We start from the raw sequence: 21663 nt of genomic DNA, 5'->3' as shown, positions 1-21663 counted from the left end.
AAGAAGAAGAAGAAGAAGAAGAAGAAGAAATATTTTCAATAATATTATTTGCACTATTTTCAAAAAATTGATAAACAATTTCAGTAAACTAAAGACTCACTAAAGTGATAATCTTGACCTGCTCGGATCTGTGTTATCATTTGCTAACTGATTTATTCAGGTTATATTTAAATAGTGTGCATGAGGATCACGTGAAGCTTACAGCAGCTTAACAGCGTCTCTGCCACATACCATTGAGCTTCAGACATCCTTGCCACCACAGATACCTTTCAGTAAGTTAATAATGTAATATTTTTCTCCTCAACCTAGATTCCCTGTATACTATTTCTCCTGTTGTCCCTCCCAGTGTCCCTGAAGGACAACTCCCTACGGTGAAGTATATTATCTTGCACTGCTGGAGCTTTAACTAAGTGCCACTTCCTCCAATTAGCATTCTTAAAATGACAACATTTGTCAACTACAATTGCAGCGTTTGGAAAAATCACAGGCATGTACTAAAACGCAGCCAAGATTAGATGCATTTGAGAGTCAGAATGCATCAGTGCTCTTTCAGCACCTGTCTACCCCCAAGGAGCAACAAGCGCTGCTTCATTTGCTCTTTCATGCCAAGAGCCGAGAACATTCAAAGCACTCTACACAGACAATCAAGTAGTACTTGGGAGTTTTGACGAATGCTTTTTTTCAGGGTCAGATTGTGAACATAAAGCATCTCACACTGGGTATTACGACATTTTCTGCCTTCCCCAACCCAGATATATTATGCTGTCATAATACACTCCATGCTCACTTCCAAACCACAGAGCAACCTTGTGCTTGGTGTCACTTGCTGCTCCTGGGTAGATAAGTGTTAATTGTTTACCACAAATTATAGATCCTTTCAATCAAAGGTTATATGTTAGAAAATTTGAACCCAAAAGACAAAGAGCTCCAGAATAGCTAAATTACATATGATGTAAAACAACTATTCCATTACATCTGCTATCATGTCATCTAAAAACTGGTGTAAGCACAAATTTGAACAAATACAGCAAATCTCAAATCTCATTCTCATAGGTGAGAGTTTTCAGTTTACACATGATGAAAACTTTTTTATTCATGCATTAAATCCCTGTTCACCATCCGAAATGAACTGTGTTCCGAGGTATCTGAGACCAAAAACTTACAATCACTGTAACTCTGCTTTCAGGAGCAAAACACTAGCATAATCTGACACCTCTGCACTTGCCAGATCAGCATAACATGACAGTTATCAGAAGCATTCAGCCCTGGATGCAAAAGAACATGCACCAATATTTTTCCAGAACATACTTTGCTTCCAACAGTGAACAAGGATTTCATCTGTCCAGGTGCTGATGTTTTAATCCAGTGTTACACATTTTGCATGCTTTAATGTTTTTATTTAAGTACCCCACAGAGTCATATGCTCATTATACTAGATTTTACCATAAAGTCAGGAGTAAACACAGACACAGAGAACTGAGCTGATCTTTGTCAACACCTCTTGATAGGTTGTTAAACCGCCGGTGTGCCACCTGTCGCTGAGTTGAAAGGTCATGTTTCCAGTTGTGACACTGAGGAAGCATTTCCCTGTGAGCCATAGCTACAGTGCAAACAACATATAGATGAGAAGCTCTGAGCGTCATTGTAGCTACATGGCAACACTTTAGCTCCCTGCATGGATGACGGTGGTAATAAAATAGTCAATATATGTCAGTATTAATTAAGATGTAATAGGTGTAGTGTCTATATAGTATGGAGAGGTACGTATACTGTTAAGGTTTCAAAACACAAAAGTTAATGACCCAAGCTACTTATCATAGACCAGATTAGTGCTTCATTTTTTTTTTTTTTTTTTTTACATCTTGATTACAGCCATAGTACAACCATAGATTGAATTAAAATTTAAAGTGAAGCTTGTGGTTTGGACATTATGCTTCTATGTTATGCTGGAGAGTCCAGGGAGAAACTGTAGCAGCTAAACAGACTAACAGATATCTGACACCTCTAAGGTTTCTAGATCAACATGCTCCATCAACCATAATAAAACCATGAACCATAAAAGTTCACTGAACTGAGCTGAAATTCTCAGCTTATCATTTAGTCATGCATTTGACACGGAAGATCAGTTAATTAGGCTCTAACTATATGTGAAAATAAATTAGCTGTTTTCTTGAAATTGGAGGTCAGCCGACTATAATTATCAGGTTCTTGATATAGAATGAAACAGGGACACTGCACTCATCAGATCTACATAGGCTGATATTTTTCTGTAAATACAAGATTGTGGTGTGTTGTGAGCCCCAAGGCCTCAGTAAAAAATATTTAAATAAATAAAAAAAGAGGCAAACTTTGATTGGTAATGTATATATAAAACAAACTGTATCTATTGTATTCTGGAATTAACAGAATGTGTAGACATAAGACCACATTTTAATAGACTCATTGTTCCCCAGCTGGCTGTGTGCAAGATCTGCTGAAGACACAAAGAGAAACAAATGACTACACACACTCAAACAATGATAGCACTCTCTGGTGTGTCAATAATTTACATATAATCAAAAATTTCCTTGCACTTTTGTTAGAAGAAATAAAGATGATAGTTTCTTAGTTATTATTTTCTCATTAAGAGCAAGCATATTTTGTGAATCTTACATAGCTACACAGCTTATTTTTCTCATGGGAAAGCTGAGCATGATCTTACTAAGAAGATAATGCAGTTTTAATACTTGTGCAGAACAACTGTATCCTCAGTTCACACTCAGTTCACCGTTGGCAGTACACTGTTGACAGCTTGTTGTTTTCCATCTTTGTGCTGATGTGAACTCCTTGCAAGTAAAACTTTCTAAATCAAGATTCTGCTGGTCTGGTCTGGTTCTGATAACAGTCCGAGATTTTTTATCCAACAACTTTTATCTTGCATTATTTTTTCTGCGTGATTTATTATGGTCTAACCAATATAAAATAAGCCAAGCCTACCCAAACTTTTACAGTTATAAGATCAAATTTAGTCCCAGTTCAGTATGTGTCTCACTGCTTTGCCACAGAGTTATCTTTCCACTTTTCAAACAACCATTCATCTGATCTACTTCAGACTTGGCAAAAGGAAGTCAAGTGTCAGATCTGAGGATGTCCCTGTGGGGGTTGGTCTCATTTTGGGAGGCTTTTCTTTGTCGGGGGGGGGTTAGGGAACTGGGCTAAGAGTGTTGTTCCTGTTGCTAGGCAACATCATCTATGACCTGACAGATGATGTGAAGCTCTTCCCCTTTATCTCCTCAAGCTCTTCTCCTTCCATGTAGCTCTGACCCTGCTCAAACACTCTGGACTATTTCCTTACCTGGAACTTAAACAGCTAAAAAATAATTGCTAAGTTGATTTAAAATGTTTGATGTTTCTTTTTTTGTATATATATATATATATATATATATATATATATATATATATATATTATGTATGTTTTTTTGTCGCTGCTATTGGTGGATGTAGCTCTGAGAAGGAAATGCTCATCAGATATGCTGGGATGCTGAAAAGGGGGGCCCTCAATGCAATTGTAATACTAACGAGATTATCTAATACTCAATGATAAAGTTACAGTCACACAAACATTTTAGTTACAATGCAATGGTATCACTAAGATTCTTTGTTTTGGAAACATTTCTGAACACCCACCCCCCCTCTATATTTTCCTTAAATGGTTCAGTCCAGCTGCAGAGCCACAGGCAGACAAGGAGTGGATGCTAAGACAGCACGATGCCTGAAAAATCGGGAAGTTTTAAAAGAAAAGAAAAAAGCTGAGACTGGAGAGAGAACAGAGGGGTCGATAGTAAGTCACCCAGTTCTTTCAGAGGCGAGGTGGGTCAGTTAGTTAGTCTGATGGAAAGGTGTGGAACATCAGCTTGTTGTCTCTTCTAAACTTTGTTCATATAAGCTAGCTCACTTTGCTCCCATATTAGCTCATATTTCTGAAGAAAACTCTGGATTTTCTTCATTTCACTTTTGTCACCTGAAAATGTCCAAGTGGCCCCTGAGGAAGGTGGTGAGCAGCTGAGTGTTGAATTAATTGATTATTGTGGAGAAAAAATAAAACATTATATAACAGAAAATTGTCCTGAATTAATAATAATAAATAAAATATTTTGTATTTATTTTAGAACAATTTGAATGGTTCAGAAAATGCTCAGCTATCACTGTAATGTAGGTTAGGTCAGTAGTTTGGGACTCATCCTCCTGCTTTGCAGTAGGAACAGAAACATTTCTAGTGCAGCAGACTGGGTGACTGCTTTCAATCCAATCAGAGAAATATTTAAATTTTCTAGAAATCAGAAGATTAAGTAGCAACAACCATATAGCATCTTATATGTTTTCCCCACTAATCTAATCTAATTAGACTTGCGTGTGTTGCTACATGAGGGAGACAATGACGTGGAGGATTGGTAGTCAAATCAATTTTCCTTGACATTGTTGGTGAAATCACTGAAAGCACCTTTAAGTAAAACAAAATAGTGAGAGGCCACCAGGGATAATGATTGTGATGTTATTATAAATGACATTACATGACTGGAGATACCATATAATAGAATGGCTGGATAGAAAAGAAAGCTGGACTTCAGGACTTGATAAGTGATCTTGTAGGGAGAAAGCTCCACTTTGGGCTCTTCGTGAAAAAGGCTGAGCAAGGACAGTGATTGTGAATGAGATTGCAAGAGCTCGACTCAGCAATAGTGTAACTTTACCTCTCCTAATATCTTAATACACAAAGTTCTACCTTTTAAAATGTGATTATTTAACTTTGAAGACACTCCCAGCCATTGTTTGACTGAAAATCTCCACAGTGGTTTGCTTGTGACTGTATTACATTTAGTTCATATAATACAATAAACCATGTAAGGTCCTGCTATGTTTTGTTTCTGAGCCTACCTAATTTATTTTACCATTTGCTTCTGATTTTATTTATTTACTTTTGTTTATTAATTTTTTGTCGCCTCTTGTTAAGTGATAATGTTCAGTGATAATGCTCACAATACAATAAATCATAAAAATCGAGCGGCCATTTTGTTTTTGATGTTTTAGCTGAGATTTGATTTGTTTCTCCACAGATTATAAATGCATTTTATTTTCATGAAAGAGGTTGTTTTGTATTTAAGTTTAGTATTTCAAGTAATTGATCATGAGATCATTTATTGTTTAAGTAAAAAGATAGATGGGTTTTGGAATATGAAGTATCCATCTTGCAGCAAATAACTAAATCTAAATGAACTTCATTGTATTTTTAGTGCTTCCCCTACCAAGTAGCCTGTCATGTTTTTCTTTTTTACAAATATAGGTATGATGGTCAAAATATCATTAAAATAGCTAATTTTATGTATTACAGCCGATGTGTCTCCTAACATATCTAATAAAGAAAAAAACTGAAGATGCAACAAGATGTTACACAACTTAATTTTGTTCTTAGGGTATCCTTCTTTCTTGACTCCGTCTTTCTCACAAAAAAACTTTATTTAATACTGCAATATTGACAGCACCTATTTTTCCTGACATTAGATATTCAAAACATATCAGGTGCCAATAATTTTGTGAGGTGGATTTATCTAAAATGGTGACTTCAAATTGGATTAATGAGAAACTTGTAACAAAAGTCATTAACTTTAAAGAGGCTAACTTTAGAATTTCAGGGTTATCATTATCTCTGTTCTGGCAGAAGCTTATCTACAAGCCCCAACTCCCCTCTGTGCCAAGTTAATACTGAACCAATCTGCCAACTTACAGAGCACCAAGCTGATATTAGTTTTCTGTGTAGCATCACTGTAATGTAATTACTGAAACTCTAAGTGGGATTCCTTACAAGAATTGCTGAAAAAAATTTTTACATAATGCTGTTATCATTCTTTTACACACACAAATAAGTGGCACTAACAAAAGCTGACATCCTGAATCTTGTTACTGTAAATCCTTTTTTGTTTGTTTGGTTTTTTTTTGTTTTGTTTTGTTTGCTTTAGAAAAAAGGAGCATTAAAACTATAAGGAGACATGTAACTGTACTCTGTTAGTGTATGCATCCACACAAGGGGTGATATGATGGATTATAGATCATAGCAGATGGAAAGTAGTTGAAGTCCTGGATGTGCCTTGCATCTGAAAGGTGATGAGGTAATAGGTAGACTATGGCTGGGGATGGAGGTAAAAAAAAAAAAAAAAAAAAAAAAGCTGTGTAAGCAGTGATAATTAAAAGAAAAAAATACAAAGTAATAGACATGAGAATGGGGGAGAAAGGAAGAGACTGGTATGAAAAGGGCTTAAAATGTGACAGGAAAAAGAGAGAGAGGTGTAGCTCAGAAAGAAAGGGAGAAACAGGAAGGGAGAGGAGGCAAGGAGAGTGGGATGACAAGTAGGAACATTGGGGGAAAATAAATAGCTCTTTCGGAGATGGCACTTCAAGACAGATGGCAAAACAAGCCTTATTATAGCCTGTATTATCCTGCTTAGGAAATTATAGAAACTGTTATCACTTTACCTGCTTTTCTGTCAGCATGGTGAAGGTTATACACCAATAATGATCTATCTATCTATCTATCTATCTATCTATCTATCTATCTATCTATCTATCTATCTATCTTTCTATCTTTCTATCTATCTATCTATCTATCTATCTTGTATTTTCACTCCTTCCATCAGTGGATGCCACCTTTCTTTTTCTTTTCTGTTATGTGCATGTAGGCATATCATCAGCATATGGTCTGTGATCATGCAGAAACAGAAGACAGCTGAAGGAACAGTGGCTTTGGTCGGGAGAACAATAGTTTTGTACATTGCTGGCTGCAGCAGTAATGATCACTGCCATTTTCTCACTGTTCTGTAAGCCAAGCGTGCCTCAAACACATAAATAGAAGTGAAATTCACATCTTCACAAGAAGTTCACGGTGACGAGCGAAGCACGTTTGGTTTAATGAGGGTGACTTATTTTCTTTCTTTTCATATGAAATGCACATAGGCTCAACAGTTTATCTGCGGTTTCCTCCAAAATCAATCAGATGTGATGTTAAAAGTAAATTTTTTAGGACAGTTTTTGTAATCAAGTTTTTAAAAAGTGCAAAAACTTCATATATTATTCTTTATATGTATTTTGATAATCCAAACTATATGTTAAACCCTAATAAATATATTCTATACAATTAGACTTATATGACCTATATAGTTTTTTGAGTTTCATTGTCTTTGAGGCAACCTTTTTTGTAGCACTCTTCTGTCTGCACTATACTATATGGATAACAGGTCACTCTCATTCTAGGCTACCTACATAGTGTAACTCTGACATGCTTCCCAGGTTTAAAATAACATGAGGCTAGGTCTCAGACGACACACCGTTCCCCTTTTAATGTTCCAATTTCGTCTTCTTGGCAATGCATATGTGTGTGTGTTCATAGGTGTATGTGTGTGTGGGCATCCTAATTGAGACCCCACCACAGCAATTTTGACCCAGTAACAACTTCCTCCGTCTCTGCTAAAAATACTGTACATCCAAACTTTTTTAAAGGCACATTTGCTTACTTGAGTGGAAGCCTGCAGCAGCGAGTGACATAAAAAATAGCACAGACATAAAAAAAAAAGCTTGAGTGAAATGCAGCATCGCTCAGGAGCTGAAATCTGTAAGTGGTGCTCCTTTTTAGTTTTTCACGGAGTTTAACACTTTTTTATCAGCATCTTTGAGACCTGTACTTCACAGAATAGTTTTGTTTCCGGAGCGCATCAGATCTGCGTCTTGTTTTATATAAGATTGTGCAAATAGCAGCTCTGCCTAAATAAAATGGACATCTGTTGAGAGGAGTTACTGAACAGGATAATATGTGTTTCATCAACTCGTCTAATTATGAGTTGCACATTAAGTTACTGGTTATTTGTAAAGGTCACTGGGGAAAGAAATAAAGAGCAAAATCCCAGAGGAAACACTGAGCCAGTCAAACGCTAAGCACATCAAATTTCTGAATAACTGCTTTAGTATCCCTTTATCGCAGTTTCATATGTACACAAAGCCACAGCAGAGCAAACTTTATCACACTGACAGTTTAGAAACCATGTAGGCACTGATACAGAAACTGTTTAATGTGGAGGTTTAAAGAAAGGGGAAATGATGTTAAAGATGCCTAATTATGGATGAAAAGCCAGACAAATAACCAAGCTACATCAGCCTGATAATAAACGCCAGTCCAAGACTTTAAAAAATATAGTTGAAATTTGCCTGTATTTGGTGTTTTTCAAACTCCCTTTTTACAGGTATAATAATAATAATAGCTTAAATTTGCAGAATGACATGTACACACACAGGCTTTATTGATATTGATGATAATATCCACCACCTTAACTGTAAACATCCTACATCCCAGTCAACAAAATTCATGCAATGACCAATAAAAAGTTAGCTCAAACTAGCAAGAGCCCAGAGGGACTGACAGAACTGCCAGAATAAAAAAAAAGGAACGATGAAGAGGTGAACAATAATGATACCAGCTGCACTAGACAGTCTCCCATGTCTCACACTTTACCACAAAACAGGCCTTTACCCACTCTCTGTCTTCTCCACAGTAGAGCAAACTTAAAGATCCAAAAACAGCGCCAAAAAGCTAGGAGCAGCTCATATCTAAGGTGCTTACCCCAAACCCTAACCTCTAACCCACTGGGAACCAAAGGGAAGTGTGTGGACAACTATGTTCAGCCCTAAAGCACCAGGTTGTTATTTTTATTTAGGCAGCTACTATGTGACATGTCTGGAACAAATACTGATTAATAGTAAAATTTGTAACCTGTAGCCATCTATTTGGTAACATCTAAAGCCAACCATATATCTAAAGTCTCCTCCAGGCCCCGTATTTTTTTTTTATTATTATTATTAATTAGCCTTAGTATTTGTGAATCAAAGTGCAAGGACTGTTAAAAACATTGTGAAGGATGCTATGAACTCATAATGTCTTTTATGGAAGTCTGCAGACTAGTTTCTCTTTCTTCCTTGTTGTAAGCATTTGTGATTGATTTAACAGTGACATATGTGTGGAAAATGAACATTAAGACATATGCTGGAAGACGCCTAAACACCACAGGAAAATGTAGAGACATCAAATATCAACCTGATCAGGTATTGAAACATGGGCCGTGTGTTTGTTTGGCACTGGGTAAAAGAACATTGCCATTGTGCAACTCTAGTGTGGCTATTAAAGGTTTTGTCATGAAATCAAGATTGTAGTTTGGGTTGGTACAAGTATCTTGAACTCTTAAAAATCTACAGTAATCAAACCAGAAAGAGGTGTAGTCTCTTTTGACAGGCTATTCTGACTTCTGTACAAGATGTTACTTTAATAAAAGAAAGTCCTGCAACTGTTCTGTAAAATCCCTCTACGTGGGTAGTCCATTTTCTGAGTTTGCAAGAAGTCAGCGGACCTCAATGGTCATACTCAGATCTCCAAGCGCACACCCACATCCCCCACCTACCTTCCTCCTTTTTCTGACAGTAGTGAATATTAAAGTTTACATAGACCTAGAAATATCATAGCACTTATAAAATATACATGGTAGATTCAAAGCAAAAAGACACACATACATGCATGCACACTATTCCCTGCTGTGATGTACTGTATCTGTCCATGAAACAAATACATTCAAAGAAAATCCCAAGCTGGGTATAGAAGCACCAAATCTCCATGGGATGGTTTTATGACTGATATGTTGTTTTTGATTGTGTTTCTGATTCTTCCTTTGCCTCAAACTCTGCCATTTAGAGCATTTGTTTTATGCAACTCTTGTTGTTCAGCATTTGCCTCTGGATTAAGTTTTTGCAATCTGATTATAGCTCCATATAAGTCGGCTTATGCAACATGTTTCGCTCACTGCTCACCCTCTCTCAAACACTCCTACAATTTCTTGTCATATGTTCTCCCACTCTTTTGGTTTGGTGGTCATTTTACTGGCTCTTTGCAATATAAATTACACTGACCCGTCATTTAATGATATTCAACAAAGGAAATTATTTGTTGGAATTCAGTAAACGTTACAGATAGCCAAACTGGTGAAAATGGATCCTCGCCATGTTAAGATGCAAGTCTTTTCTTGGTGTTCTCAGAAAATGAAAATACAAACCCATCTTTTTTTCATCATCTGAAATTTTCTCTGCATCTGGTGGAGTGCAGGGCTGTAATGTGAATGTCAGCATAAATTAGTAAAAGATGAAACAGGGCACATGCAAACTCACTCGCTCAGAAAAATGCATGGCTTTTTTTACTTTCTCGAACTTAAATGTTTTTTCATAGGAATGACACGGACAAAGCAATTATGTCTGTTCCTGTCCTGTCTTTTTCATTCTTCTGTTTTTCTTCTCTCAGGTCATGTCATTTTCCTTTTCCCCTGCCCATTCTTCTCTTCTCTTCTCTTCTCTTCTCTTCTCTTCTCTTCTCTTCTCTTCTCTTCTCTTCTCTTCTCTTCATGTGTGAATGTGTGTGTGCATACATGAGTAAAAGTATGCAAGTAAAATAATAAAGTCCACAGAAGCAGCCACAGTTCTGGTGGTTCAGCTTACCAACTATGATATTTGTGTACTAATAATATTCCATAACTTCAGAACCATAATGAACTGACACACATATAAAGAATATCCATTAACACATTTGCAATTACAGTGATTTCCTTTCCTCTAACTGGCACCTTTACATGTAAGGCACCGAACATTACCTCCAAGCTGCAGCTTCATTAGCCAGCAGACCTGGCAATGGATTAACACTTCAAAGAGAAAAAAAAAACTAATTATGCAGGATATCGTTGGCCATAAAATGTGAGACAGTCTTGAATATTGGAGTATTTGCAGAGGAAAACATTGGACTGAGACTACTTTTGACATAGCATGGCATATCACAGGTTTACACCTGATCTTTGAGCTTGCTGGAACATTTCCTCTGTGACATTTTAATGCATGTGTGTGTTTGGCTGCATACTAGTCTGTTACACTGAGTATAACCGTGTATGAAGGCATCTGCGTCAACCTTCTGTTCTGTGTTTCTGAACGTACTGATGCAAAAATAAATGATCCGCAGAAGTGGATGAAATAAAAGAAGTGTGTATGAGCAGAGAGGGAAAATGACAGACCAGACAAAACTAACAAGCACACAAGCAAAACATTAGCATTTTCTTTTTTTTTTTTTTTTTTTTTTTTTTTTGCAGCATGGTAGGAAAGTTAAAAGGAAACCTGGACACAGCGAGACAAACTGACACAGTAAGAGAAGGTTAGAGTTAAATAAAACAAAATAAAGAAATCAACCTGACAGAAAAAACTGTTTTCTTATTCTTTTTGTTTAAATCACAGACAGATGCACAGGGTGAAGTCAAGCCTAAGGACAAAAAGTAATGGAGATGGTGTGATGCAGGTGATACAGGAAGTCAGAGGTGTGAGAACAGAGAGGTGTTTACATGCTTATAAATAACATCTTTTCTCAGTGTGCTTTATGTTGAACACTTTACTTATATTGTTCATTGTTAACCTTTAGGTGGATGCAAATGGATCTTTAAATACTTGGTGTTCAGTTGACCTAACATTTTATTTAAGACAGACTAAGAAGTACATAGTCAACTCAAAATGTAGTTTTTTGATATAAACAGAAAAAAATACATGTAAAATTATTTATTGATGTTAGAATATGTTTTTTTTCTATATCCTTCATTCAGTTATCAGTCTATATTTGTAAATTTAAGGTTTATACTGTCTTCTTACACAGAGTTAACACTTAACTTTTCACAAGTTATTGCTCTGATGCAATCATACAGGTCATTTGTTACCTTCGAACAAGAAAGTGTCCCATAAAGTATTACCCCTACAGGCAGCAGGAAGGAAATACAACCCATGTGAGGGTTTCCGCACATGAGGAAAATGTGCATGTTGATAGAGGATTGGATGGTACGGAAACTTACAGAGATTCCAGATACAAGCACTTCCTGATACAATACAGTTTGGGTGGAAGAAAGACTCCTAACTTTTAATAAAGTGACCTACTTAACCCAAATTAGTCAGTCTAGTAATCACTTATCACAGTTTCATGGTAAGTGCTTTGCTTGGTAAATTGTGTAATTTATTCCTGCTCTGCAGTGTATGGGCAGATTTTAGCCTTGAGAAGTAGTGAAACTACTTTCTGTTTAAACAGCTGTGGTCAAAACAGCTGTGACACCCACTAAGAAGTATGCTATCTTGTAAGGGATTAGTTGGAAATCTCCTTGTATGCATTTGCAATTAAAGTGTTGAAGACTGTTGAAGAGAATCCCACATTTGTCTTAACTTCTCCGGCGAATTTAAAGTGGCCGTATTTTGACAACTGGGCCATTCAGATTGCATACTGCCTGATTCACGGTCTGGTTCTGAATAAAAGTTATCTGGCTGATAAATGGTGACACAAATAAAATATATATATATATAACCCATCGTAATTACTTTCAACAAATAAACTTTCTTTAGAAGATTTGTTATTATCAGAGGAGAAATGAAACTGATGCACAGAGGCCCATGAGTGTGTTAAAAACCCAAATATTGTCTTCCTTTCATTTGAAACAGAAGACAAATACACTGAAGAAGAAATTTAATATATGTCTCAGGTGGAATGCTTTATTACAATTTACAAGCTTTATAGCAAACTCAAGTCTGGTAACATTAACAGTTAGCATTTCATTGTGCTCAAATGCTTTTGTTTTGCATTGCAATGGTAGCCAGTACATTTTTATGTAATGTAAACACTCCCTTAGCTAATGAGTCAGAGCATAATTCAATTGTTTCTACATCGGTGTTAAGATCTATAGGATTATTCCACCAGGAAGTGTGCAGGCCAGTGCTCATTTAGGCTTGTGTGGCTCTAATAAAGCACAGGCTGATTTACAGAGGGTGCAGCAAGTGCAGATAAGTGTGGGTTAATGCGGGCAGTAAACTGAATTCTGTACTTTTTTTTTTTTTTGTAAGGAAAGTCACTGGAGCACCATAACAAAAAAAAGTGGCTATAAACAACTTTGACATAGTCCTACCCGCATGTTTACTCGCAGGTATTTTGATTTCCAGCTACATGAAATGTTTCTGTAAATCTTAGCAATGGCATTCGGATCTAAATTAGTGTAGCTGCAATAACCATCTGCTTTTCAAGTTAGAGATCATTTAAATCCACTAAGATAATGGGGAGAAAGCCTTTTTTTTTTTTTTTTTTTTAAGTATTCGCTTAATTGAAAGGTCTTAACTTTTTAGGGAATTTAATGCTAGAGCCACCGTTCCTTGACACAATGCTAACACAGTCAGAAGCATACACTTGCACACACCGAACATCTTTCCTTTGTTCAGTTCCACCGTGGTCTATGATCACATGTACACAGAAATTCATGCGCACGAGAATTAGGTGTCTCACAAATATAAATGCGCATACACAGTCACAAACATAGCCTACACACAGTCTCATATAGTCTGCCACCCAATCGATAATCCCATTACAGCTGAAAAGGCTCTTGTATTTGTTCTTATTGAGTTTTGGGGGAGGAGGAGGCATGGCTCATAATTAAACCAGGATTTGGCAGATTGATGGTTAAATGTGGTGGATCAGAATTTAAGAAGACACTCAGGCTGCAGCATGAGTAAAAATCAGCTTGATAAAGTATCCATTCCACAGACACTAGAGCTTATTTTTGCTTCTCATTTTTTTTCTTTGTGCTACCCATCGGTTGCCCCGTCCCACTTTTAACAGTGTAAGATCTCTTTCCCTCTTGATGGATGCCCTGACACTGGGTGTAAGCCAAGCCAGCTGAGTCCACCACAAATCTTTGGAGTTGAGTGAGCTTCTGTCTTCATTCACAAATATATACAGGCATGAATTTGCCAAACACACAAAAATGCACTGTTGCACACTAGAATAGGCACTCTCACTGGACAACACTTTATAATAAGTGTATAAGTGTGGCAAGAACATTTGTGAAACAGTGTCCCAGTGCAACAACTCCCTCAGGCTGGTGCTTGTCATCATTGGCATTCACATCACTAGCAATAACAGTACGGCATTGCTGCAAATGGAGAATACGACAGCACTGAAAGCAAAACATCAGCTAAAGTCAAATGGTTCAGGGGAGTTCAGTCACTTTTGGCTTCCAAATGTTCTTCACATCAACACTTGATTTTCATCCAGCTTGGCAAAGGCTCACAGCACAGAACTGCTTTCATGTCCAAAATAGTGTAGAGGTATTGTAAGAGAAAGCAGAAGTGGCCACACATGTCAAGCATATTCACAAAGCTTCAATCATTCCAATTCAGCTTTCCAGCTACAAAATAATAAACTTGATTTGACATTATTCAACGAGTTTGTAGCATTGATTGTATTTCAAAATCTTTTTTTTTTCAGAAAACACTGAGTCAGACTGAAGGGCACCAACAGATGTTGTAATAAAGCTTTTCTTTATTATAACTGTTTCTGATATTGAGGATATCTGGGAATCCTCAAATATAAATTAGTTGTATCTCCCAGGTTTTGCTTTTCACTTATGGAAAACTGCTGTCTCTCCTAAAGAACATGAAGTATTGGAGGTTAAGATCAGAACATTTGGATAAAAGTGATTTACTTTAACAATGCAAGGATTGTTTTTGAATAATTTAAACAATAGATATGGTAATATAATGGGGAAATACATTCAAAGTTCTTTTCTCATTTTTTTAAGAAATACCCTTTTGTGAGCATTTTTATTTCTCTGACTTGTCTACTTTAGGACGGGTAGGTAAGTTCAGTCCTTGAGGGCTACAGTCCTGCACGTTTTGGATGTTTCCCTGTTTCAAAACACCCTGTTCAAATGAATGAGTCAGTGAGCAGAATTTGGATTAACTTGAATCTGGTGTGTTGGAGCACAGAAACATCTAAAACCTGCAGGACTGCAGCTCCCTAGGACAGAACTTGCCTTCCCCTGCTTTAGGAGACTCTTTCATCTATATTTCCCTTAACTGCATTATGTTAGGTTTTCTTATGTTTACTGCTCAAATCCCTCAAGAATATGACTTTGACTTGGTAAATGCATAACTCCAAAGTCAAAACTGTCTAGAAAAGCAACACGGTCAATACTGGCAGACATGAAAGAACACTAAAATCATAAAAAGGAATAGGAAAAAAGACAGAAAACCTTCAGAGGTTTCTTCATTTTTCTTCTATAAATGGCCAGTGCCATTGGTTTTGTTTGTCAGCTTTGAAGCTTAAGTTTGAGTGAGAAACCTCTGTACTCTAAATGAGTTTTTCAGAGCCATGTGTGACTGGCCCTAAACCAACAACTTCTGACAATACTATACAGAATGCAGCAGAGAGCTCACTTCAATCATTTTGCTGAAACATGTATAATATGCATTCTCTGTACCAATTTAAGTTTTAAGAAAGTTAAAAACGTAAAGATAAGTAGCTGTAAAGATTTAAATTAAACCCTTTGGAGCCTGCTCATTTATTTCTTTATTGATTTATTTAGCCTTTTACAATACACTGTTTTTAAAATGAAAGTAGGGTGATCAGGTACCCGAGAACGGCTGGGACAGGATACACAGGCAGAAATGATTGACAGACAAAAGCTCAGCTCACTGGCAAGATTCACAAAGCACTCAGAGCGGTCTTTGAGGTGGAAGACTTTTTCCTTCCTGAATTTCCTCAGCTTTATATGAGCAAGGTGGTCCTGAACTGTATCAGTCTGAGCTGTTAGAGCTGTTATGCAGACCTGTCAGCAGCTCTAGCAGCTCTGGAAAGCTGTGGAGACTCGTGGCACGTTGTGGCAGCTGCAGGAAGAGCTGCCGTAAGTTGCCACTGCTACGATTTGAGCTGCTGTCTGTCACCAGATGAGAATCGGCAGTTCAGGAATAAAGTCCGGTGTTACTTTCACACCCCTTAAAAGCAGAAATCCGTCTCATTGCAGGAAAATTTCATCAAAAATAGAAGCCTGAAACTAGCAAATCATAAGTTCTAAGTGGTTTTCTATGCCTGCAGGGTGGCATCTGGAAGGAGGGGCTGTGGGGCTTTTAAAATGTTCTCGTAACATAGATATACTCTCAAAAAATATTACCTGGTTTTACTCTGTAGAGGGCATTATGAGCCATTTTTTACCCACAAAATCCTGTTTTTTTAATTTAAATGTAAAAAATACAAATTTTACCAACAGTATAGTTTTATCACAGTTAAGTAATACTGCATTGTTTACAGCTCAAAAAACACATTTTTGGGTGCACTACCCCTTTAAGTTGTTTTGACCCAAGTACATTAAGTTGGAACAAAAGAATTGTATAATGTTCAAAGTTTTAATTGGACTGGTAGTTTTTTCCAGTATAAACCACACAGACCTTTCAACATATAAAGTTTTCATCTACATGTTATTCATACAGAAGATCAGCTCAAATTTGGAGAAAGTTGCTTCCTCTGGTCTACATTTGGAAGGGATTTTTTTTTTTTTTTTTTCGCTACAAAATCCATATTATTTACATTTTGATAATGCAGAAGATAACATAAATGTTTGAGTGACAGGTTTAATGTCTTCTGTAGTCTCATTATGTAACTCAATCAGAGATTACTCTAACAGCCTATAATGTAATGATTACTTATTTATCCACTGGTTAACTGAGAGAGTTGCATTGCTAAATGTCTTCTATATATAAATGATGTCAGTAAATTTGTCTCTATGCAGGCATCTTCACTATTGCACCACTATGTATGCCCAATATTTCTATGATGCTATAGCTCTTAAAGGACTAGATTTCTGCTGTGGCTATTTTCAGAATTTACGTTTGATTGTTCTGAGTAATTTACTCCCACTAAAATAATCATTGGTATTCAAAAGGGGTCAGTTTCATCCTGTGTGCAAATTAGTTAATTAAATAAGCAGGGAAGACTGTGATGTTTGCCATTATGGGCAGGGCAGCATTGTAAAAGGAGAGTCCACGCACCGCTGTTGGTTTATGAAGCATGAGTGACTTTATGCTTTGCTGCTTGGTTATGCTTGGTTATGACCCCCGCATCAGAAATTCTTATTAGTACTGTCAAACTCAAAAGCCCCTATAAAAGGTCCCTTAGAGGCCATTCTGCTACCGTACCTGACTGAACCTGTGGTTATTTGAAAAAACTGGCCAAATATCTGTGTCATCCTTTGAGCCCAGCACTTAACTGAAGCTAAACATACAGTAGCATAAAAGGGGATTTACTCATATCAACAATAACATCACCGGCGGGTGTAGCTGTGTGACCGACCAAATACAATTTTTACAGGGTTCGTGTCAATGATTAACTAAGTCACAGCTGATTATACAGGAGACATGCATGAGCATGATATTTCACATGGAGAATCACAACAAATCAGAGACATGGCTGACTTACACATTTAAGCTGCATTCTCATGCAACCATACAGATTTCATCTGAAGAGTTACTGTTAAATGACTTGCAATCTAAATACTTGTTATATTTATTTTTTGGTGCAACTTTCATTATATTTTTTTCTAGCATTCATACAGAAGGTTTTCTTTTTCTTTAAATGAGAAAAGCTGCATTTGTGATTCAAGGGTTTCCCTGGGATGAGACAGCATTACTGGCTCCCACAGAGGAGCTACGGCTCACGCTGACTGGCAGTGCACGTCATGCCAAGTGAGTGTATCCTGAAATGAATGTGCACTGCATGCTCTTTGCATGAAACCCTGTCACAGAGAAACAGGAGGCCACAGTGCACACATTATCGTATTTTTGAAAACTCACCTGCATAGAAAAATCAAATAAAAAGCTACATATAGATAGGTCAAAACATCAACGCAGTAGGTTTCAGCTTTAGCTGCGCTGCAGCTTAACCATGTGTAAGCAGTTGTGTGGAGTGACTTCTAGTCCATCAGCCACAAGAAGCACTCCTAGCTGTTTGTAGGAATGAGTAACATCACTGAAATACTTTACTTAAAAAAGTCATGGAAACAAAAGTAAAAGGAGAAATTATGCAACATTACCCTGAAGTACCAATGCCTTATCTTGATAGTACAGATTATCAGCATGTGACTATATTCATTGACATAATTCTCAGACGTGAGCACATAAATTAAGGTTCAATGCACCTGAAGACCTGAAACAATGATAAACCAGAAGAGAGCTTTTGGACTGTGTATGTTCAATATCAAGGCCCACGATCTGTATGAATCTGAGGCAGTAAAACAGCTACCTTCTTGTTTTATGTATTTTAAACCTTCACAAAAAAGTGTCAAATTAATTCAAACCACTGCTACAAAGGTTGCAATAGTTTTAGTGCAAGAACCAAATATATATACATATATATGGAACTACAGTGTTTTTTCACCTACTTCAGACTTTGTTATTCTAATTTATTTATTTGCATATGGAAACTCAGCAAAAATATTAAGGGGCTTCAGTGGGAATATTTGAAGGACTCTTAAGAGCAAACAGTTGTGGGTTTGGATACATCCTGCTACATTTTTAGTTGGAAAACACAATGAAAACAAAGGGTTAGACAATCAAAATACAGACAATATAGATGATAATAATTTCATTTCTGCTTGGTTGATTTGCTAAATTTAAGTATGAAGTCTTTTGCAAAAACATGAAGGTGCATAATGTTGGAGTGGATCTAAATGTGAAGGAGTCACCTTTTTGAAAGCTGAATGGAAAAAGTAGACTTTAACTGAAACACTAGAAGATCACTTTTCTCAAAACTTCAGTGCAGGGATAGTATCTCCTTAAACAAATGGACTTTAGAAGGTGAGAAAAAGCTGTTTTTTTTAGCAACAATTATATAAGTGATGATGAAAGACTAAAAACATCATAGCAAATAAAGACAAGATGCCATTGTATTTTAAATTTAAAGTTTAGTATGAACGTGGTCTCATTTTTCTCCATTTCCTGATGTTAGTAATGATGCAATTGGATTAAAAAAAAAAATATATATATGCTCTTATTTATTTTTTCTTATCTTGTTTTGTGGCTCTTAAGTCTAAAATCATTGACTCAATGCTTCATTTATCATCATGACTGTGACTTTCCACAAAACCTTTCAAAGCACTGAGGGGGATTGAGGGTTGTGTAGTCGCTCATAATAACTTCTATCAAAGCTGAGACTGAAAACCAAAGACATTTCAATAATTCTATAAAAGCCACGACAAACCACAAAACACTTACGTGGTATTATAACCTTACCTGTGTCACATGATAGCACTTTTTTGAGGCCACATCCTCTTTTTAAAAAAAAAACTCAAAACGAAGAACAAAACTTTTAAAGAGCAACTGTCTCAAGCACAAAATCAGCTCACTGGATTCATTTATGTTCAGATGGCTGCAGTGCAATTAGAAAATGATTATTAATGAGACGTTTTCTGTATGAGGACTTGACTGTTATGACTTTCTGAGTGGAAACATGGTTTAATGTATTTGTAGTGACGAGCAACAAAGATGAAAATTCTATGCCATGTTCTATGTCTATGCCATGAAACAGGCAGATATACTATAAGGTCACATTATTTAACCTCTTTATCTTGGTTTCACTCCGCAGTTTATAAAATGTGACTGATGAACCTGATGATGTGGATTACAAAGTCAAGTTAGGAGTGTGATTAAAGAATCCATCAAAATGGCAATATGTACAAATTTAAGTATCCAGTGGTATTCTAAAACTGCCATGTCTGGCTAACATCTGACCCTTGTCATTTTGTGGAACAAAAAGTGTGCTGCACACATTTTCCCACCAAATACAAAAACGCTGATGTTGCATAGATTATAAATGGGAAATGTTAAGTCAGGGCTGTCCAAAGTGGGTCCTTGAGGGCTACTGTCCAGCAGGATTTGGATGTTTCTAACTGAAGCACACCTAAATCAGTTGATAGTCATCATGCTTGGGCAGAACTTGACAACAAGCTGTTGAAGAGAGTCAGTGAATTTGAGTAAGTTGTGTTGGATAAGGGAGACATCTAAAACCAGCAGGATTGCAGGCCTCAAGGATCAGAGCTGGACACACCCCTGGTGGTCTAGGTTTGTCCAAATATTGAACAACAATGTTTTATACAAATCATGTACCAGAAACATGTTCACTGTGAATCAACGTTTCTGAGCCTGGAAGATCAGGCAACTGTTAGAAAATGGGACTATACCAAAGTGGAGACCAGGAATTGTTCGATTGTGTAAGCGATCATATTTCAGAGACGAACCTGGGATGCTCTCAACAGAGCTGAATCAGACAGTTATCACTGCAAAGTACATGCACCCCTTCTTTAATTTGTCATTGCTCTAGAGAGCTAACATTTAGGAGAAAAAATTTAAAAAAAAGCTTAGGAGTGGGATTGCACTACAGTGCCATTTCATAAAATTTGTTTTTTGTGTTTTAGAATTTATCTGTTTTGTGTGATTTAACTTCTGGCAAGCAAACCAAGATTCACTCATTCATTACTTTACACATCAGTGTTGCTCTTCGTTCTTAAACATGTCGACATTATCCTGTGATTTTTTTTAAGTGGCAAAATCTGCTTCTTTTAACAGTGATTAGATGTGTAATCGCTCCCTTTTTGTGGTGCTTCTGTCAGGAACACTGAGTCTCTTCCTGACAATAGTAATTACCATAATGACACATGAGCACCATAAAGTGCTGCTGAAACTTCCTGTCATGAACACAAAGGTGATTAAACTGGGTTGGGTTCCTGTGTATTACATTTCTGTTAAAATAGTGGGAAAGTGCCTGATGCTAGCACAGTTGGTGAAAGAAATAATCAGAGATTGAAGAAGAAATAATTACAACAATTACTACTTTTGCTTTATCCTTCCCTGACACACACAGCACACTCACATATGCGCACAAAGAATATAATAGCTGTGGTAAGTAAAGTACTACCAGCATAATGACAGTGTTGCCAGTAAAATAGGTGTAATAAAAGCAGAAACAATGGCATAATGTATGCTTATGAGGACACTAACGAATGATTTAAACCCCATGTTAAGCTGTATGCCAAAAGAACAATGCACTCACATGCTGTGCAGAACATGTGTGCAAAGTGTTCAAAAGCACCAGAACAGCAGAGGACATATGTTTTGCTTTGCTTTATATTATGTATTATGTTTAATTAGCAGGATTTTGTTTTAAGATCACCAAATATCTTTTTTTCTTTTTTAAACATGGAAGGTACATATTTACCAAACACTTGAAGAGAATGGCTTACCTGTTTTCTATCTTCTCTGTCCACTGTTATGTCTCACTTCTGTTAATGCACTGCTCCTCAACTTTCCTGATGCGTATCCTTTATAAAGGTTTTCCAGTGAGTGGTCTTCACAAAGTTGCTGTGTCTTGCACAGGAAAATGTAGGTTGTTTTGCCTTTCTACAGGCCCTTCATGGTTCTGACAAAGTTGTGGGAGACAAAAAACGGGCCTGCAAAAAAAAGAAATAAATAAAAAGAAAAGAATAAAAAGAAAAGAAGGGTCAATCATTAACACATCTTGTAATTTCACAGGGAAAGACTACACATTTAATTCATTCTCTATACCTACTTCGTGTTGTTCAGAATCAAGCGTAAGGTAGATTGTGGGTGATACGTATCCAAGCTACCACTGGGTGATATATGAGATACATCACAGACAAATCTGCTAATTATTACACCTATACTTATGAACAGTTTAGAAATAGAAACTAGAGCACTGGA

This window comes from Melanotaenia boesemani, chromosome 2 (assembly GCF_017639745.1).
Source record: "Melanotaenia boesemani isolate fMelBoe1 chromosome 2, fMelBoe1.pri, whole genome shotgun sequence".
Taxonomy (NCBI): Eukaryota; Metazoa; Chordata; class Actinopteri; order Atheriniformes; family Melanotaeniidae; genus Melanotaenia; species Melanotaenia boesemani.
This window is presented reverse-complemented; position numbering follows the sequence as displayed.